The sequence below is a fragment of the Mustela erminea genome, chromosome 20 (assembly GCF_009829155.1).
Source record: "Mustela erminea isolate mMusErm1 chromosome 20, mMusErm1.Pri, whole genome shotgun sequence".
Classification (NCBI taxonomy): domain Eukaryota; kingdom Metazoa; phylum Chordata; class Mammalia; order Carnivora; family Mustelidae; genus Mustela; species Mustela erminea.
The window spans coordinates 36,778,718-36,800,295 of record NC_045633.1 but is presented as its reverse complement, the minus strand read 5'-3'; the positions used below and the strand labels follow the sequence as shown (position 1 = coordinate 36,800,295).

General features: G+C 47.5%; 1 protein-coding gene and 1 long non-coding RNA gene across 9 annotated transcripts in view; both read right to left on the bottom strand.

The window, feature by feature from the left end:
- The window catches only part of AUTS2 (activator of transcription and developmental regulator AUTS2), a 1,075,180-nt gene that overhangs the window by 1,008,437 nt on the left and 45,165 nt on the right, over positions 1 to 21,578 (bottom strand). The gene's annotated exons all lie outside the window — the stretch shown is intronic.
- LOC116581360 lies at positions 10,562 to 13,108 on the bottom strand. Its single transcript, XR_004282027.1, has 2 exons — positions 11,866 to 13,108; positions 10,562 to 11,830 (listed from the first exon to the last, which is right to left on the bottom strand). It is a non-coding gene; the product is annotated as an uncharacterized LOC116581360 (long non-coding RNA).

The following is a 21,578-nucleotide window of genomic DNA, read 5'->3' as shown; positions in this document are numbered from 1 at the left end:
ACCTACCCAGGTCTGATCTAGGGACAAACTCTAGAGATGGAATGGGTTTGAATTCAGTCACCATGAGGCACAAACTGAAGTACCAGCCACTGAATGGTCACCCAAGAGCGCATGTTACGGGTAGTCCCCGAGTTCCCACAGGTTGGCAGCATAGCCAGAACCCAAAAACCATAGCTGGCATGTAGCTGCCGGGTCCGGCGAAGGAATTCACGGATCTGATCCTTGCAGAAGACACACCAGAACCAAGAAAGAGAAGGAAATGCCAAGAACTTAGGAAGACCCTTAACTCTCAAGGCAGGACAGGCACGTCCATCTCTGGGTGTCTGGGCTTCTGACCAATGAACTGTGTCACAACATCCCTGGAAACCATTCAGGGAGCGATGCCAACTCCCAGCTGGGACAATGAATATTGGCGCAGGACTGCACGAGGACAAGTAGCTTATCCACTTCTTGATGAGTTCTAAATGTTGTCCTTGGCTCAAGTGAGGGCTCCAGAGCTGCCCATGCAGAACACGGGATCTTAACCCCTTAAGGTCACTTTCTCCCTGAGTCATGCTCTGTCACCACGTTAACTGCACTGAGAGACAGTATAAAAACAATTATTTCACAAATCACTGTTGTGTTCTGAAAGGTGGAGTGCAGGACCTCATCCTCTCCACTGAGGAAATCTCTCGGGAAAACTGCAAATGGTCCCTCTGTGCTCTATTCCCTGAGAGAGGAAGTCCGCGGCCCACCCCACATACCGTGTAAGAGCCGACCCTGTAAGTTTCCACCCTTTAGCCTTAACATGGTTTTATCCCACTTTCTCTACACGTGTTTTCTCTTTGTCCCATTTCCTCATCTTATCTTAATTCTGTTGCATTATATATGTTTTCGTAAACTAGTTCAAAGCTTTTTCTGGATGACCCTGAAAATGAAGTGAGAGAGAATCAAATACTGTGACACCTATTATTTTCTACACTAATTGTGCTTCACCCAAATGACCAGCAACCTTAAGCGAGGGAAAAAAATCCAATTGTCCTAAAGGACCAATGGCATCTTCAGAACTTTACTAATGGCCATATCACTCATCACCGAGCAATCAAAACCTGAGGTCCTTCTCAAACTTGCATACATGGAGACAAGGCTGTCAAATCCTAGGTGGTAAGGACACCCCCAACCCCACCCCCAAAACAGAGCAGTCAAAGACTGAGGCATTCTGTTCATTTCTTTTTTATAACACCTAAGTATCCCCTTAGAGTAAGCACTGTCATGCCGGCTTTCTTACTTGATCTGGGAAACGCAGATCGCAGCAACACTGGGAAAGAGGCCGGGCCAAGTGTTAGTACTGGTTCTACAGAAGACAGATTTCTGCAGTGATCTGTCCAAGGCTAATGAATGTGGGACCAGGGCTGTCCATTTATAAGCTGAAAGTTTTTCCTCCACCAGAACCTACTCACGAACAGACCCTTCCACGGACACACACAGAAGACGGTAAAACCGAAGGGTAAGTAAAATAAGAAACGGACGAGCCCAATTCATAATTACCCTCTAGAGTTTAAGGAAAGACACACTTGTCCACAAGCCTTTCCATTTATGTTTTCCCAGCTAAAGAACTTAGCCACCAGACTTCCAGGACTCAGTACACCACCTACAAAATAAATCTTCTTTCATCTTGGTCTGATCACGAATGATGCCAGATGTTTCCACGGCCCCACAGGTTTTCCTATGCCAACATATTCCTCACTTGAAGTCTCAAGCCACAGATGCGTCTCTCCAAATAGAAGGCTTAAAACTATCTTTTTCTTTTCTTTCCTTTTTTTTGAAAGCACAGGTAAGAAGAAAAAAAGTATCATTTCATTACTGATTTTGTTTCCAGAAGATGAACAGAGACATATTGTCAATTCCCATCTGATTTCCTGGAATGGACAAATGCATTTTTCTTCCTTCTTTCATTCTTAAGTCTGTATTTATTCTCCAAAGTTCAGCTAGTGTTCAAGAAGATGGAATCTAACGTTTTCTTTCTACTAAAAATTTAATGTTTGAGAAAAGATTCAGTTCCAAAGGCCTGGATATCAGAAAGGAACAGAATTTTAGAGCTGGAGAGGAGCCGAAGAGGAGTGAATGGACAGCCCACCCTCAGTAATGCCCACTTTGTGAACGAAAAGGACATTTCCAGTTCTGCCCTTCGGGCTTGCCCACAAAGCACTGAATTCCAGGATTCAACCTTAGAGAACATACGGTTTGGGCATGAGGGTGTTTAGGGAAGGAGGTAAAACAGCAGCCTCCATGGTATAGGAGCTCCTAGGTCACCTGTTTAATACATAAATCACAGCAAAGTCATCCAAGTAGAAACGTTTGGATCTATAAACTCAACAGTGTGGACTGACAACACCCAAGTCCTACTGCTCATTATGTCACCTCACCGAGAAAGCAGAAACCAGGTCTCCGTCTCTAAACCCTCAGATCTGGAACAAAGCACCTGGCATACAGATGGTGTTCAATAAATATTCAATAAGTGGATGAATAAATTAACTTCACAGCCAACAAAAGAGTATAAAAACGTTGAAGCAATTTCCTACTCACACATAATACACCACACACACCTACTTTATAAAAGGAAAAAAATGATTTTTTTTTTTCAATCTTCTTTAAGGGGGAAAAAATCAGATTTCAATTAGCTTTTGAAGCCAGAGTTATCTTATCCAACAAAATTTGCCTCTTATGAAATGTCTATATCCTAAATAACAGACTCCAATTTAGCCTATTTAATTTTAAATACCACAAGATACCACACATTATTTATAATATTTAAATATTAGAAAACACCTAAATGTCAAATACAGAATCAGGTAAATGGGCTATGATATATCCAAATGATGGTACTCTATAGCACTAAGCGTACCTCTGAACACTCATGCCAAAATATTACAATGACGACAATAAATTAAATGGTTTAGAGGCACCTGACCAGCTTAGTCAGAAGAGCAAGTAGCTCTTGATCTCATGATCCTGAGTTCAAGTCCCACATTGGGTGTAGAGATTACTTAAATAAATACACTTTTTTAAAAAAGTCAGGTTTAGGTATATCTACGTGTGTGTGTGTGTGTGTGTGTGTGTGTGTGTTTATTAAGCTCTGAAGCCATGGGAATGGACAAATTATTATGCCCCCAAAATACTGGGAATATATATGCCAAGAAAGAAAAGTCATCATCTCTTGGTGGTAGGATTACAGATCACATTTTTATTGTGTCTTTTTGAGTATCTTCCAAAGTTTTATCCAGCACCTACACATATGCAGTGAATAATTATATTACACATCCAAAAAAGGGTATGAAACATGTATATTTTCCAGAAAAATAATAACATGAATACTACTGTAAACATAGTCATGGTTAAGAGACAAAAACATCATGGTACCTCAACGGCCCCTTGTGGATCCCTCAATAATCAAATCCCCCCTCCCACAACACAACTTTTATACTAATCATTACTACCAACAAGCTATTATTACTCATATGATCACAAATAAACACGACAGGTTCTTGGTAGAGGTATGAACATAGCCCTACGTGGCGGGAAAAAGCTTAACCAACACTTCCAGTAGAACGTCATTTTGGTATCTTTTCCAGGAATGTACTTGTATCCACTCATAACTTCCTACTTCATCTGGTCTAAACATATGGCTGACCATAAGTTAGAAAAGATGGGCAGCATAGGGCTAAAGCTGACTTAATTCCAGTACCATTTTCCTAGCCAAGTGACATAACCAGCCACAAAGTAATTTAACAACAGTTCTGCAGAGAACTATAAGCAAATTGGTTGCTAGGTTCAAGGAAGAGAGAAGAGATATTTACTTATGTTGATTGACAGAGTGTCTTCACAAAGCTTGCCATGTGCTAAGATGTACTGGTCTGGACATTTTAACTACTGTACAGCAAGAGCCGGTAGGTAGTTTCCTTCCGTCGTGGAGGAAGACTTGAAGTGGTCCAGCCACGATTATTACTATGCCGTGATTGAGGGCCTGGGGTACCAAACATGTACTTTAGGAGATGAATTTCATACACCTGGGACTCCCTGAAAATATTACTTTGTGATGATCACTGGATATTACTAAAGTTGCACTACAGTCAGAACATTCATTATTTGAAATTTAAACAAACCCGAAATAGTCACCCTGCATACATGTATCAAAGGAACAAAACAGAGTCACAAAAACCGGACAGACACAAAACAAGTCAAACTGTAATGACCGAGAAGGAGCTAGCCAAAACCCAGAGAGCATCTGGAACCACTCACTGCTGCGAACCCCTACCCGCTGCACGGCAGCTACTGGGAGAATCACCTGGATGGGCACATCTGCTGAATTACTCACTATTTAAACATTCATTTGTTGCCCGCCATCAGCTGTCACACCATCAACTGTGACAGTAACTAAGCCTCACACAAAAGATGTATTGAACAGCAAAAGGATTATTACACTTGGCGGTACTTTTGGAAGGCTGCCGCTCCATCAGAAAAACAAATGAGAAAAATGTAGCCATGTAGCTGGTGAAGAGCAATAAAAGCCTAATTTTTATGGAGGGTTAGAGGTGGAAGCCAGGCTGCGGAGCCGGTCAAGAAAAGAGCTGGCCGCACAGCTGGGAGGTCTACCCCAACAGTAATTACTGCTACTGGAAAGGATGTGGGACCCAGGGGACCAGAGAGCACATTCATAAGGTAATGAAATGGAGAAGAGAGATACAATGGAAATAGTACGTCCCCAACTACCTCCCTACTCTTACAGTCGTACTGTCAAAAATCCTGCTTTCAGCCCTTCTCTGTCTTGCTAGACATGTGTGTCTTAAAAACAAGAATTATCAAATCTTATAGGGCAGGAGCCGTAAGCTTGTCTCCTCCTATTGTCCCCCTTATCATGGGAACATGGTGGGTACCTACTCACATCTCTAGTCAGAAATACTGTGGTCCGGAAGTCTGTTTGTTTTTTTAGGATTTTATTTATTCATGTGAGACACAGAGAACACGAGCGGGGGGCAGAGGGAGAGGAGGAAGCAGGCTCCCCGCTGAGCAGGGAGCCCGAGATGCAGGACTCGATCCCAGGACCCTGGGATCACGACCTGAGCCGAAGGCAGAGGCTTAACCACCCAGGCACCCCCAGTTTTTAACCAGAGAAGTTAAGAGTAGATAAAAAAGAGTACTCACCAAGCAAAAGAGTAATACTACTCGATCACCAAGGACTTGGGCTATCTAAAAGTTGGTTACTGAATTAAGTGTGGAATTTCCTGGAAAATGCAGAAGAACCTTTACCTGATTATGTAGTCATTCAACAAACATCTGAGAATTAAAGGAACGCATATATGCGGGTCAGAAGTAGGGAGTATTCTCCAGGCACCAAATTCCCAAAGAAGCTTCCGGTGCCTGTGTGTGTTCGTGTGTGCACACAACCATGTGAGGGAGAGAGAGAAACATTAAGATATCAGATTATTTTTAAGGTTTTGCGAAAGTCAGAAATATTCTTTGAATGCAGAATATTTAATTCTTAAATTGAGTGCTCTTACTCTCCATTTACCAAGGACATAGCTCCAACTCCTTGACGGCAATTCTCTGAAAAATCAAATAACGTGGTCCAGGTATGCGCATCTCTAATGATCTACCTTCGTGCAGTGACAGAACTCAAGAGAGTCGAAAGAAATGAACAGATAACAACATGCCTGATAAACCGTTTATCTCAAAAATCACTTGTGTAAAGCCGGTTTCCGGCAAATATGGCAACGTGTACGGCCAACTGTACGACCGTAAAATTTATGATTATTAACCACTTCAAGAATACTGAATACATGAATAACTTATTCAGAAGCCGGTGCCTGAAGAGCTGAACAGAAGGAAATTAGGAGAGAGAGGAGGTGAACACAGAGCCCCTGCGCTACTAGGAACACACAACAGGGCAAGGTGAGGAGAGGCCAGACCAGGGCCGCCGCTGAACTCGGGGCAAACCGGATCCTGACTGCGGAGGTGGGAGCTGGAGCATTTCCCTCGTGCACCTGCCGCGTCCTGAGCTCCCACAGACCTAAAACCTAGCGGGAGAGCCCAAAGAACGGATCCCCACCTGGAGAGTGTGGAAGCTTCGGTTCTGCCCTCATCATTTCCAACGAGCAGCGAGAAGCTTCTCTTTTAAAACCCCCTCCCACGACACTCGGCGGCCACCCCCGCTTTGAAGGCACAGAGTATGCTGACCTGAACGCGGAGAGAAGGGACGGTGGGGGGGTCCCAGGGAAGGAGGACCTGGTAACGAGCTGAAGAGCCTGAAGACGGGCGTTAAGTAGACAGGAGAGAAGGACTGAGCGAGAGAAGCGCAGATCCACGGATTTAAGGAGCCACGGCTACCCACTGTGCACTTTGGGCCTCAGTGTTACGGTCTGCAGAGTGGGCCATGTTTTCCCCACACCACCCCGGCGCCAACCCAAACACCAGCAAGCAAGGAAAGGTGCTGGAGCGCGCAAACTCTCCCGCCTCCCCTTTGATTCCCAAACACTTGAACCAACCTCCTAAATGAGCACCACAGAACTTAGTGTCACTATCACAGGCCCTACCCGCCAACCCCTTCAAACCCAAGGATTTCCGTCCTAGTACATCAATACCAGCATGAAGTCGAGTAAGCTGATTTTCGCCATGCTGTACTGTTAACTCCTCGCCGTGACAGTTTATGCCTGGGGCTCAGCTCTACACCGATCGTGTGAGGAGGGGGCGGGCGGGAGCACACCTACGGAATCTGCCCACCCCAGGCAACCCCGTCCCCCCCCCCACCCCCGCCGTCTCGCTAAGCTACTCTACACGTGCAGGTCCTCTTGGAAGCGGCATTCACCGAGCGCCTGCCACAGTTCACTTGCACAAGCAGCCACTCTGGAAACCACAGCAATATCGCCATGGTTAATGTAAAATATTAATGTCTCATTTGTTCAACAGTTTTGTGGAAATTAAAACTTTTAGGTTAATCATATACTGAACAATTTTAATTAAAACAGTTATAAAACAATTAATCCACAAGAGCTAGCTTGGAACTTTGCCAGCCTTATTGGTTTAATGCATGTAGGCAAAACTCATTTTTTTTCCCTTTTGACTTAATGAATGCTAATATGTGACACAAAATATGCATACTAAGCTCCTAATACAGTCAGTCCATCTGGTTTTTCTTGCATTCTCTATTTGTCATTTTTCTTTGATAGCAAAATTGAAAATGAGTTCTCAGTGTTAGAAATGATAATGATGCCATGTGCCACGCTTCATTAAAAACTGTTCTTTACAAAAATCTTCCAGGGTGAGACCAACCCCTCCGTGCTCTCTTCTTGGATCACACAGCTGGGAGCTCAAGGGAGAGCGGGGCCTCAGACCGTGTCCAGAACCACACGGCAGTTTCAGATAATCTTGCCCTCTCTGCCATCTGCAGAGTCTTTCTTTCTGAGGGCGCCGTGAAGACGCGGAGGGGAAAATACAAGTGTGGGCCAAATCCTCAAGTATTCCAATTTGTTCAGTGTTTTCTAAGACAAATCCTCAAGTATTTCAATTTGTTCCACATTACAATTTGGGTGATTCATTTTGGGATCTATTTGTTTGCCAAAGTAAGCACAGTTCAAGCCCTCTGCTGAATATTTAATGTATGCAAAATTACCTTTTAGCACAGGCTAAGAGACCTATTATTTCCAATAAGGCTTAAGAACCGCACTGTATCTGACCACGACACTTTCAGATTGGTTTTCCAGGCAAGAGCCCAAAGGAAGCACCCTCGGCTATTAGCCTCCACAAGAACATGCCTCCCCACCCATCTAAGCCTTGCCCTGAGTCCGCAGAGGCCGGCCAGGCTTTACTGTCTATCAAGCTCCAGAAATACAAAAGGTACACACCACCCAGCGCTTCTAGTTCATTAAAAGCACGAACATACGTACTTCATCTCAGCTCCCGATTCAAATGTAAGCAACTATACCAAATCCTTTTAGCAATGAAGAAATGAGTTCACCGTAATTCAGCCCTCAAATGGTGAAAATGATCCCCAGCATAATTATATTAGCTGGTACCTTCACATCTGGTGTATATCTCGTTATTTCTGGTTGGGCACATCGCATGTGAAGCATATAAACCCATAAAAGGTATTAGATTTCCCTTTTAACCACCTCTCATTCAGGCCCCCAAAACACACACACACATACACAAACTACTCTCATTATGTTTAAAAAGCAGGGAGAACAGAAGATTTACCAATTTAATCCCAACATGTCAGCCAAGGCACTGGACGAGTCCGTTTCCCTCAAGGTAGCCGAGCATAAAGCTGTTTGGCATAAGAATGCCAGCTTATTAAATATAAATATCAACTACTTAAAATAAACACCAATATTAAAGGCCTGATTCCAGACAACAGACATATTTGAAGTTCAGGCAATCATCTGAATTCCAATCAGTAACACAAGTAACGATTTCTATAAAAGCCTGCTCTGACAAATTCTAAATACTAGCGTTTAATAACCTCCACCTGTAAAAAGCAGCTCTTTTTTTCTGGCCTCTCCATTTGTGGAACAGAACGAGAGGAATGGAGTTGATGGTCACAAATGAATTTTCAGCTCCGACGTTCGCTAACTGCGTAAGATTTCTGTCGTCGGACTAACATCATCAAGTGTGAAGGCGGGAAAACCCTCAGAGATTACTGCGTTTTACTAACAACCTTCTCATTTTAAAAATTAGGAAAAACAGGGGCGCCTGGATAGCTCAGTGGGTTAAAGCCTCTGCCTTCAGCTCAGGTCATGATCCCAGGGTCCTTGGATCGAGCCCCGCATCGGGCTCTCTGCTCAATGGGGAACCTGCTTCCTCCTCTCTCTCTACCTGCCTCTCTGCCTACTTATGATCTCTGTCTAACAAATAAATAAATAAAATCTTTAAAAAAAAAAAAAAAGGAAAAATAATATATTCACACTTCTAGTGCTAGAAAGTTGAGGGCAAGAGCTAAAATGGTATTTATGAATTACACAGAAATCACATCTAAATATGTCCTTATCACTGATCTTTGAGAGTCGCTTTTAATATACCAAAGCATCAAAATGAAGGCTCCAGCCTTCCGAGGTTCATGACGACCCCCGGCTTTCAGGGACCCCCTTTCCTCCAAGGCATGGATTCTCAACGAAGGAGACCATGCCCGCGGGAGACATTCGGCCATGACACTGTGGCCGTCACAGCTGGGGCATGGCAGAACTACTGATACAGAGGCCAGAGGACGCCGCTGAACATCCTACAAGGCCCTGGACGCTTTATACACGACAAAGAATTATCCCGCCGACTGCCAACAGTACTGAAGACCCTGCTCTCCGGGGTGACTGCCGCCCCAGCAACACTCAGCACAGCCCAGCTGGAAAACACGCCCCAGAACGGCTCTCAGTTGTAACAGGGTGGCCAGCCCTTCCACGATGCAACCACCACATCACCCTGACTTCTCTCATTCTCTAGAAAGAACTAAACGACAAGTCAAATCAACTCTTAGTAAGAAACAAGAAGCTCCAAATGCCTTTGATTCTCCCCAGGAGGGTTTTCTTAAAGGAGGAGAGGGAGAGAGGAAGAAAAAAAAAAAGAAGTATATAGAGGAGGCGGGAAGGGAGGTAATACTGGCTCTGGAGCAAGATAAAAGGAGCAAATAAAGAAGGAAAATTACCCTCTCCTACACATCTGGGAAAGCGTTTCAGATCATTGCAATTACAGCCCCCAGGAGAGCCCCCTGACACTGACTAGGTGCGTTCTCCTAACCCCATGCTATTTCACCTTCAAGTAACACCGTCGCGGAGTAGCTGTGCAGCATCGTTACGGGACGAGTAAACCGCAAACACAGACACAGCCCAGGACCTTTCCGCCTCCAACACACAAACATACACGGAGCAGTGCAGCATGGTGTTGCCATTCCCAGGGACAGCTCTGTTCAGGATTCGAGAACGCACAACCCTCCCCTAAAACACTCACACGGTACAGCCCTAGCCTGGAGACACCACGAGAACACGACGAGAGTGTCAGGGTTTCTAAAGGGAGCACCTTTTTATTCCCTTGGTCATTAAGTGTCTATCACACCAGTCACCATCCTGGTTAAGCTCATACACAACTCATCTGCAGATGCAGGTGGTTCGATGTATACAAAACCTACCCACACCAGATGGCCAAGGTCCTACACGGCACTGGTGTGTACGGGAGCAAGAGAAGGAAATGACCACCAGGAACTACAGTGGGAAGAAAGGGCTTCGTACGCTGCTCCGCCTCCTCTAACCATCTCAGTTCACGGAACAGGAAACACTGTGGAAAGGACAAACCTTCTCAATGTTCAAGTTAAACACTTTTAAGATTTTTCCCTGAGAACATTTCTTGCTAACTTAACTCACTTGTCTTCAGAATTTTCACAATATTTTGATAAGGCGAGTTCACACTCCACAAAAGGTCTTTCCTGAATCTTCATAACTCACAAAGCAAACCTCCTAGGCTTGCAGTCTGCACAGCTCTTTAGGCACCTCGGTTTTTTTTGGTGGTTTGGGGGGGGGGGGGGGGCGTGGGGGGTTTTTTTTTGGCATCAAAAAGAGAGCCTGAGGCACAGAGAGATCTGGAAACCCACTAGGGTTAACCACGGGCAGGGGCAACAGAGTTGCCACCAATCTCACTTGCGTGGGACACAGGGCATTCCCGGGTTGCTCCTGGTTCAAAGGCTTTGATTTGCAGGCTTCCTGCTGCAGGAAACCCGGGCGGCTTGCTTTCTCTCCACAAACGAGGCTAGAGAGCGAAAATCCACTATTCCTTCACAGGGGCTCATCCCAGCCACATCCAAGTCAGCGTCTTCTCCAGAATCAACTTCTGACGTTACAGAACCACCCCCCCCAAATAGGTCAACTCTAAATTTACCCACAGTTAGGATCTGCATCCTGAGAAATCAATAACTTGTTCCCATCAACCGTACGCCCTCTGCCCTCTGCCTCCTGACTCTACACAAAATGTGCCTGGTCTTCTTTTTTTTTTTCTCTCTCGCTCTCCTGGAGGCCGTCACCATAAAGTCTAAAAAGGTTCAGAAGTGAACATATTAAAAATAAATAAATAAAAATCTGTAACTGTGTCAAACATCAAAATCTGAAAAGAAAAGCTCCTGTAAAACTCGGTGGTATAAATGATGAAAGCCGGTGCGGAAAGCCTTAGGAGCACCAACCACGTAGGTACAAAAGGAAAACAGCAGGAAGGCGGAAGCAGGTGGCCTGGGATGGAAAATTAATAGGAAAACACAGGCTTCTTTGAATGCTGCCAAGAAGTCCTCCAACAGAACCCAAGGAATGTGGAGCCTCGAAGCCTGGAATGTTGTTCTCAAATTCTCCCTTTCAGAATCCCCCGGAGTGCCAGGGCCAAGGGCCGGGGCACATACTGCCGAAGACAGACCGAACTTAATGTCGCAGCGGGGTGGGGACTACTGCTCGTGCAGGAGTGCTGGGATCGTTTTCGCCCCCGTCTAAAGTCTCTGCACGTTCCACAGCAAAATCAAACGGACACTGCTCGCAGGGCTAACGCTGAAGGGGACACACGAAACCCACAGAGCAAAGACCTTGTGCAAACTGGAAAGAGAAAGCAGGTGAAACGGGGAAGAAACCTATTCACACGATGACTACGGCCTCAGGCTGGACTGACAGCTCTTCTCCATGCGTAATCTCGATGGAGGAATCTCTGGGAATCCAGTCCTGAGGAAGGAGGTCAGAAGAAATGACATTAAGGGATGGAGTCAGACAGATCTGGGTTTGCAACTTGGCTCTGTTGGCTACTGACTGTAAACCCCAAGCAAGCCAATTAACCGAGGCTGCAGCTCACCCAGCCGTGAGACGGACAGCGTCCCGACACACTCGGCAAGGCTGTCGCGGAGGTGGCCACCGATGTATGAAGAGACCTGTCACACGGCGGGCAGGCGACGGTGAGTACACTGGTGCCCTTCTGAGGAAAACCTCACTTCCCCAGGATCCTAGGAAAGTCCAGGCCCCCGTTTCTTCCCGTATCTTCTAACCTTCCTTCTCCGTCCTGCCGAATTCACTTTCTCCCTCAAACTCCAGCAGACTACACACTATTTCAATGACGAAATTTTCCTGAAGTTACTGGTTTCTCACTTTATTCTGGAATATTCCAACACCCTCCAGCTCCACTGCTTACGAATGGGTTTAAATTTGTGGCACCGGTCATTTTAAAGACAGTGTCTCAAAACAGAAGCCAGATTCCAAGTCACTGTGTATCTGTTAGCTGTCGTTGTGTTTTGCTTTACTTAAGAACATTACTGACTTAAAAATAAACTTCACCTGTATCTCATCTGTCCTCCTTGAAGCACTTTCCTTAACAGTCAATGAAAGTACAAATATATATGAACACCGAAAGCATAATCATTTAATTCACTAAATGATTTCACAGAGGCTCTCAAAGGCCACACTGTTTACATTCGATAATTGCTATCATTCTCTGCAGTGTTTACTTTTCAAACCAGGAACTTACTATTTTTTAAATGAGTTTCCCTGCTAATGAACTCAAGAACCCACACGGAAAGACTCTGATGTCTACAGGAACTAATGCATTATATAGTACGGGGCAGTAATCTGCTCATGAACATGCCCAGGTTTGTATGAATTTTCTTTCAGCACAGAGGACGGCCTCAGCAAAGAGACGAAACGATGAATACGGGACTAGACATGCCACTTCTTCGCTGCACGACCCGGTCAGTGTAACTTCTGTGTGCCTCACGCTGCCTCTTTATCTCATACACCAGGTTCGGAACCTGGTACATTAATAAGGATTAACAAAACTCTTCTAACCCTTGATCAAGCTGTGTTCGAATTGCACGGGTCCACTTACACGTGGCCTTTTTTGTAACACGGTCCAATGCTTTCCATGTAGTTCCTCCTCCTTATGACTTTCTTAATAAAATCTTTTCTCTAGCCTGCTTCACTGCAAACATATACTACATGACGCATATACAAGTATGTGGTAATCACTATTTACATTATCAGTAAGGCTTTTGGTCAACAATAGCCTTTTAGGAGTTAAAAGTTACACGGAGTTTTTTTGTTTTTTGTTTTTTTTTAAAGATTTTTATTTATTCATTTGACAGACAGAGACCACAAGTAGGCAGAGAGAGAGAGGAGGAAGCAGGCTCCCTGCTGAGCAGAGAGCCCAATACGGGACTCAATCCCAGGACCCTGAGATCATGATCCGAGCCAAAGGCAGAGGCTCTAACCCACTGAGCCACCCAGGCGCCCCTAAACGGGGATTGTTAAGCTGCACTGGGGTCAGCCGTAAGCCCGGCATTACTCAAGGGCCCCCTGTCGCGCTCAGACGTGAATCGGCCCCACTAACACGTTAGCGTAAGGTTACAGAACAATAAAAAGAGAAATAGGTGAGTCAGTCACCATTTAACATTCACGGAACACTGTCAGGATTGGAGTAACTCCGAGAACTCGGGTTTACATGGGAAGTAACACAAACAATGAGCACTTACAATAACACCTACTACAGAATGGGAAAGGGGTCAGCAAACGTTTGTAAGGTACCAGACAGTAAATACTTCAGGCTTTTCAAGCTACGTGACCTCTGCTGCAAACACTCGGTTCTGCTGTTGTGGCACCAAAGCAGCCAACGACGTAACCTAAATGAATGAACGTGGCTGCATTCCTGGCAAACTTTATTTATGGAAACTGAAATTTTAATTTCACACAGTTTTCATGTGTCATGACTAAACAGTCTCCCTTTGATTGCTTTTCAACCCTTCAAGGATGTAAAACTCATTCTCAGTTCATAGCCACACAGAAACAGGCAGTGGCCTGGTCTGGCCCGCGGGCTGTATACCGTCTGCCAAGCCCTGTACTTGCGCAATGTGATGGGCATTTGGGCAGACGTCGAGAAGAATTCGACAATGCCCCTGCTTTCAAACACAGAACAAGAGACGTAAACCAGAAATCACGGTAAAATGTGATAAATGCTGAGAAGAGGGCGCCCAGCGTCTTGGAACAAGAAGACGAAGCAATGGAACAAATTTCTCCTGAACTGACAATGGGGTCTTGATATTAACACTAGAGCAGTCTTAGTGGGGCTTTTCTAGACAGAACATTGTTAAAAGTTACCTTAATAAATAAATAAATAAATAAAAACACCTGTGACTTTAAAAAACAACCTCCACCACCCACATCTGCTAAGACTTTCTCAGAACATGCCTGGGTGCATTTTAGAACGTCCCTTTTAATTAGCATCCAGGCCAGAACCTCCGGCAAAATCCATTCTCCATTGATCTGCCAAGACCCACGCGCGTCCCAGGTGGCAGCCGGCTGAGACTCTCAGGGCCAAGTCCACAGGTCTCGCCTGTTTATTTCACCTAAACCCTTCAGTTGTCACAGGTAATAGTTTTCAAGTACTCCGGGACGGAAAGAATCCAACGGGTTCCCCCCCCAAGTGAAAGGTCAGCGGAACAAACGAGCTTGGCCGGAATCTCAAGTATCTGCCTGCACCCCGTGGTGCCCCGAATCAGGGCAGGTTTATGAGAGGGTCACCTCTAATCATACTAGGTTTTATCTGCATTTGGAGATGTTTAGGCAGATTTATTTTAATTCCCTCAGAACAAACGAAGCTTAGGTCTTCAGACTTTAATGGTCACAACTGACCACCCGGATGTTTTGCTCCGAGGGGGAAGCTGAGGGAGCCAGGAGCCAGGCTGACATCATCAGCTGCGTATTTAATTAAAACAAGACGAAGGGTGGGCAGGCTGGAGAGGACCGTGGGTCAGCCTTTCCGTCCCAGTGGCTGCGCCGCTCAGGAAAGTCCAAGGGGCTCAAGGCTTAGCTCCCTCGGTCCCCTTGTCCCGCTCTCAGTCTGAGAGAAGGGCTGTCTTTCCTAACGACCACGGAGCAAATGACCCACTGTGAGCTTCTGGCTTCTCCATGAGTCCTGAATGTCACCTGGAAAGAGAATCAGCAACGACCACCTCCTAAGCGCCCACAGGCCACAGACACTTTAGAATACGATAAAACACAAAATAAGCCTTGGCAGTAAGGAGTGGTCCAAACACCTGAGATTTACACCAGAATCTCAGGTGTGCTGGCAACTAGCTTTCCTTCCTTGGATGTCTGAGGGACCCAAGACTTCAAGGAATAAATAGCCAACGCCTTGTCTTTAACGGGACAGTAGGCTTCCATGTGCTGGTATCCTAACATCTGGTTGCATCAGACTCTGAGGCGTCCCTTATTGGAAGCACCTGTCATTATAAACCCAACCCCCTCCACCCCTGGCCTCACCAAAACAAAACAAAACAAAAGCCTAACACTGGGCTTGTGATGCAACATCAAATTCAGGTTTTCAAGCAAGCTCTCCCATCTGAAAATAGAGGGAATAAATTGGACCCAAAATCTGGGTGGTTCTTTTCTTGGTCCGTTCTAGAGGAATCCCTGGCACCTTCCTGTGCTACATGGGGTGATTAAATCAAAGAATAGGATACACTAAATGACCAACAGGTCCTATTCCCCTCCACCACCACCCCCTCCCCGCCCAGCCGCCGCCTTTTCTTCCCAAGGGAACAAGAAAATTCAATGATCTGAAAGGCAGAAATATTGTGAGCAAAACACCTTCTAAAATTGAGCAAAATCAACAATCTGGATAAAAACCAAGCAACTGCAGGATGGGTGTTTCTGTTTGTGTCGGGTCTTGTCCCCAGCACAGTCAACCACGCTCTTCAAGGAGCGCTGGGCACCTGAGCCTGCCCGGTGACCCAGTCGGGAACTCATCTCGAGCTGGCTGCGATCACCACACGGCGGGGAGGGGCCGAGGGGCCGAGTGTCCGAAGCCCCAAGAAAATGACACAAATTCCGTCCGCCATGAGAGCTGGAGGCAGACATGTGAGATGGGGCAGGGGAACCTACAGAGACCAGAAGAAACCTGTCCCGCTCCCCTCATGAAGGCCTGGCCTGCGAGATAAGACGGTGTTTGGTTTCGGCCCCGCATCTCTGCTCCTCCGTCCAGTGCAGTCCGGGCCTTTCAGAGCTGACGTCAGCACCCCGATAGTGCCGGGGACACCGAGACAGCTCCTTACAAGCGGGTGACAAGCCGCCGTCCAAGCCCCTCTCCCAACCAGATCCCCACCGAGATGCAGTTCCTTCCTTGAGACGCTTCTCCCAGCTTCCTCCGGGCGGCAGGGAGACCTCACACATTCTGGGCACAGCTGTCTCCCCTCTGGTAAGAGAAGCCAAGTGCTCACCTCTGAGTAGGGCCGAAAGGGGCCTCCACTCCTCATCCCCCGAATTCCTCCACCCCGCCTGCCCCGCAGTGTTTCTCAAACTCGAGTACCATCAGAATCACCCGGATGACCTGTTAAAACACAAATTACCGAGCCCACCCCCAGAATTTCTGACTCAAGAGGCCTGCAGTGGGTGTGTCCCCCCTTCCCCCTCCAAAACTGCTTTTCTAACAAGTTCCCAGATGATGCCGGTACTCCTCGTTTAGGGACCATAATTTGAGAACCACTGCAGTAAATTAGTAAGAAACAAGAAAGTCAGGCAATTGTTGTTTTCGGCTTTTAAAAAAAATATGACAGCCCCCAAATTAATAGAGAGCCTAGAGCTTTTTATATGTGTAAAACAGCTGCCAAAATCCTGAAGTGTTTGCTTTGTTGTATAAGCAGCCGGTTGTGATTCTGCACTCAGCCACAAAGCAGGATTGTAGATTTTTTTTCATTAACTGGAGGATTTGCTTCGCGTCTGTATTATTGTTTTACAGTTTCTAATTACTGGGCTGTGAAGTGCCAAACGGTCAACAAGCTTCCCTATTGTTATTCAGGTGCGCCGGCTGGTGCCCGCGCTGAAGAGGGCCCTGTTTCACGGGGCTGCTGGACGGCCCGCTGCAGGCCCGCGGACGCGCACGTAGCGCTGCGACAGGAACACGGATCAGCCACAGAAACACAGCCCGCACCAAGTAGCGCATCCTTCCGAAGCACGAGCGCCTGGCGGCCTCCCTTCCTCGCCGGGGGTCCCGTTACCTGACTACACAGAAGAGGGGACTGTGGCTAGAAAAGCCCCCGCCAACATTTCTCGTGTCTGGTTCTCTAACACACACAGCTGCCGTCACCCAAAAGCCACCCGGAGCATGGAGTGAGTAAACTGAAGAGACAAGGACCCTACAGAGACTGCACAGGACCGTGTAAAAGGGGAGGTGCTCCAGGTAAGGGTGCGGGTACGGACGCGTACCTGAGGAGCTCCCGAGTTGCTGACCCAGAGCCCTGGAATCCGGCTTCCTGCCGCCCACCCTGCCTCCACCTCCCGCCTCCAGCCGCCTCCAGAGCGGCAGGTCCCCGGGCCTCTCGGGGCCTCAAGTTCCCATCTGTGAAATGAAAACAGAGGCAGCGCACACACTCGCTCGGGCCGGCTTGAGTCTAAGTAAGGGATGACCCGTGTGAAGTGCTCGTCACAGAGCCGGGCGCATTTTAGGAAGTCGGGCAGCTGTCGGTATTAATACGGCTCCCTGTGACCTGTGACGCTCCGGGGCAGGACGGGGAAGGGCCCTGGGCCCTCCTTCCCCTTGGGGATGTCAACAAACTACGGGGAGGAGGTCGGCTTCTCCGTCCAGAAGGGACTCGGTGAAACCGAAGCGGCTGGGGTGGGGGGCCAATGGAGAAGACCCGAGAGAGACGCAGAGGGATCACCAGGAATTAGCGAGCGCTTTCGGGCAACTCGGCAGAAAGAACAGAGCTGGGCCAGGAAGAAAACACAAGAAGGGCTGGGTGCTGGCTCGGAGGTCTCCAGGCCCACATCTCATGTTGTAATCCCGAAGCATCTGAGAACTATTAGCACAGAGCACAGAAGTTTTATGAATTTCTCCTAACCAGATGCAATTGTTCTCATTCAAAATCCCTCCCTAACCTCTTCCCATCTGAACGGCCGCAACCGAAACGGAGAGGAAGCGGAGAACGTGAGAAGCGAGGATGTCGCCCCTCGCTGCGGGGAACAGGAGACCCAAAAGAACAAAGCTGGGCTGGTGCGGAGGAGAGGCTGGGCAGGGTGAGCCTCGGGTCAGGGGGCGCCAGAGGAAAGGGCGCGAGAACAAAACGAGCACACACGCTTCCAGCCGCTTCCTAACAAAGGTGACCCCGAGAAGTGTGAGATCAGGAACCAGCAGCAGTAAAAAGGAGGCTATTCCCACTCAAGGAGCACGGAAACAAAACCGACACTCGCAGGGGCGTGCGCGCACACAGCATCCGAGTCCGTCTTCGCACGCCCGCCTTCCGATGTGTGTGCTCTGCTGTGCTCTGAAACTCAAGAGCGAGAAGTGTTCTGTCAATGACCCTCGCTCTCGAAAACACAAGAGCTGTGCAGGGAGAGGGCGCCGGCCACTCGATGCGGACGAGGGCTGGAGAGAGACATTATCTTCGACTAAAGGGCGAGCTGCACTTTTCTTCCTAGAAACAAATCCAAACCATTCATGTATCACAACTGTGCTCCAGACTGCACGTCTGGCCCACCCCCGACGTTTTCTTTAGTCTTTGGGGACAGGACACAGATGCAGGGCTGCCCCACCAGAAAAGCTGAAACAAAGGAACAAGCTTAACTCATTTCTTGGCCTCCGAAGAGGCAGAGCCCAGACGGGGGAATAATTAAGAGCTAACAAGTCCCCTAGGCTCTATCAAGAAGGAAGTCCCCACTTCCACGACAGCGCTGCAAGTCCCCGGGTCACAGTGTCTCCTCAGCCCCGGGCACACAGGCAGCCTCCCCCGGTCGCTCACCCAGCCAGATGCACTAGCAGATGCCTCGCCAGGCCTCGCACCGAGCATTAACGAGCTCACAGGATCTTAACGGTGGACGCAGGCCCGAGCTGAGGCACTATGCCACGTATTTCTAAAGGTACCTGGGAAAAAGCTTCCTGCATCTGTGAAGGGCGATTCAGTACGCGGTCATCACGGCTGCAGCTCCCGGGTCTAACCAAACTACCTTCAGCGAAGACCCAAGTCAGATGTGCCTCTTCTCCCCTGTAGTCCCTCCCCCAGGCCTCACTGCGGACACAGCAAACACATGCTCAGGGCAGGACACTCCCCATTTCCTGCTTTTTTTTTTTCTTTTTCCAAAAAATAATATTCATTACCAAAATTAGACATAATGTATATGCCTTCTTAAAGCTTTGCTTGTCCATAAATCCACAAATCGGAAAGAACCCTGTGGGGGAAAAAAGGATGTTTTGCTTCAGGAAAATACAGTCACTGCATCAGCACAGGCAAGAGCCAACTCACATTTCCCTTGTAATAAAACCACGAACACACCCAGAAAGTCCCAGATAAAGGTGCCTCCAGCAACCAAGCTCCAAGATTCCTTATTTTATTCCCAACATCTAGCCCAGCATCTCCGCCATCCTGTAGACTCCATACTGTAGACTGACGCCATCCTGTAGACTGTAGCACATGGTTCTTAATGACCTTTAAAATGGATATGGTCTAGGGGCACCTGGGTGGCTCAGTGGGTTAAAGCCTCTGCTTTCGGCTCAGGTCATGATCCCAGGGTCCTGGGATCGAGCCCCGCATCGGGCTCACTGCTCCTCGGAGAGCCTGCTTCCTCCTCTCTCTCTGTCTGCCTCTCTGCCTGCTTGTGATCTCTGTCAAATAAATAAATAAATCTTTAAAAAAATAAAATAAAATAAAATAAAATAAAATAAAATAAAATAAAATGGATATGGTCTATAAGGGACGCCTTCGCAAAGCTAAGAAATGAAGCTCCCGCCCATCCGTCCACCCCCACACCTGCCGTAAGGACACAGCAGCCGGTTCTACACCGATTCAGATGCCTCTCTCCTGATGCTCTTGCCCCCAACCAGGGCTAAAAACATCCCAGACACACACACTGCCAGCCACCGGGCCAAAAGACAGACTGTTTTTCTACACAGAATGTACCCTCTACCAAGCGCAGGCATCTACTTTCAAAGTGTTTAGGATAACTTGTCCCAAACCAAGAAAACCAACCTATTCCAAGAAGGTTAATTATCTGTCAGCTCACCTTAAGGGCCAGAGACCACCACGCAGAGTGTAAGGGCCACGCAGCTTCCTGCAGACCTAAATTCTTCAATAAGATTAACGTACCTAATAGGATTTAGGGATGCTATGAAGGCCATTATGGTGTCTCCTACAAGCTGGAGGCTCCAAAGGCTTTAACCATTCGATTTAATCCAATCTGGCCTAATCTAATCAAGGCTGTCTCCTGTATTCTGTCAGTGGACTTCGAGCAGTGATCTAAAAAATGAAGGAGAAACCTCCATTCAAATCAGACCCTGCAGACCAAACACAGGCTAGCTTTCGCCTAGAAATAAGGCAGACAGACTCAATTTGCTAGTTTCTATGAGCTACCTAGGCTTAGATTTTAATTCAATGGCACAAAGAAGATTCCACATGTTGATTACTAATCTTACTCAAAACCCACACCTTTCTTCTCCATTCTAAGAGGAGCAAGGGTCTAACTGAGCAGCAAGCGCTCGACCCACAGGAGGTCAAAGCCGAGGCTGACTCAACAGCACACAGCTTCTCCGCTGACAGCATGTGTCTCCACAGAAGGTGGTATCTGTCCCCTACGAGGCTGGAAACGCTGGCTTCAATGCCCAGGAGGAGATGAGGGTCTGGCCCAGATGACCACCGGAGCGTTCCGAGTGCGCCGGACTCCCTCAGCCGGCAGCTTGCACCCCAGACCCTCCAGCCTCCAGAGCTATCGCAACAGCGATCACAAGCTCCTACGTGAACTCCTGGGGCTTTAAGCGGTGTAAGAAGGAGGAGAAAATAAAAACTGTACAGGCTTGTGCATTTCAGACCTACAGCACGCAGTCCAGTACCTACAGTGGGAAAAAAATGAAGCAAACCTCTCAGCATTCACATACACTATCTCAATAAGTACCTGTATGCTTATGTTGAAATGATCTAAAACTTCTGACATAATGGGTTAAATTACTAAAAATTTCAGTTGTTTCCTTTTTTTAATGTGGTCCCTGGGGACTTTTCAATCACCCGTACTCCATCCGACAGCACTATTTCCCACCGTCCATTCACTTTAACGCCTCAAAACAACCCCAGAGGGAAGTACATACTTCACCCCATTAACCCCATCAGATCAGGGCCAGGTGATAATCCTCAAAGTAAGACTGGAACAATCTTTGAATAATTACGGACTGAGGCCTCAGAAGGAGCGGGATCCGTGGACCCCAGTGCCGGCTCCGACACTACGTTATCTGAATCAAGCCTGACAGCGCTGTGTAGGGTCTCAGAACTTCCCAGGGCTTGTCCACATGCGGTGTGCAGAGCCATCACAGACCTCCTGTCCACGTTCACCGTCACCTCTGGTTATCTCGGGAGGACCACTCCGTGTTTTCACACGCACCAGGCGGCTCCCGGTTCCTGGCCAACAGGGGAGTCAAGCCTCCATGCACCTGGGCAGCCAGCGTTGGGGAGTTCTCCAGAACACAAGAACTCGAACACGGGAAGTCTGGTTTCAAGTCCTAACCACTGAGCAAAACGGTCGCCCTCCCACCACAGGACCATTCCCTCAGGCTCTGCTACCAGCACATGGAACCGA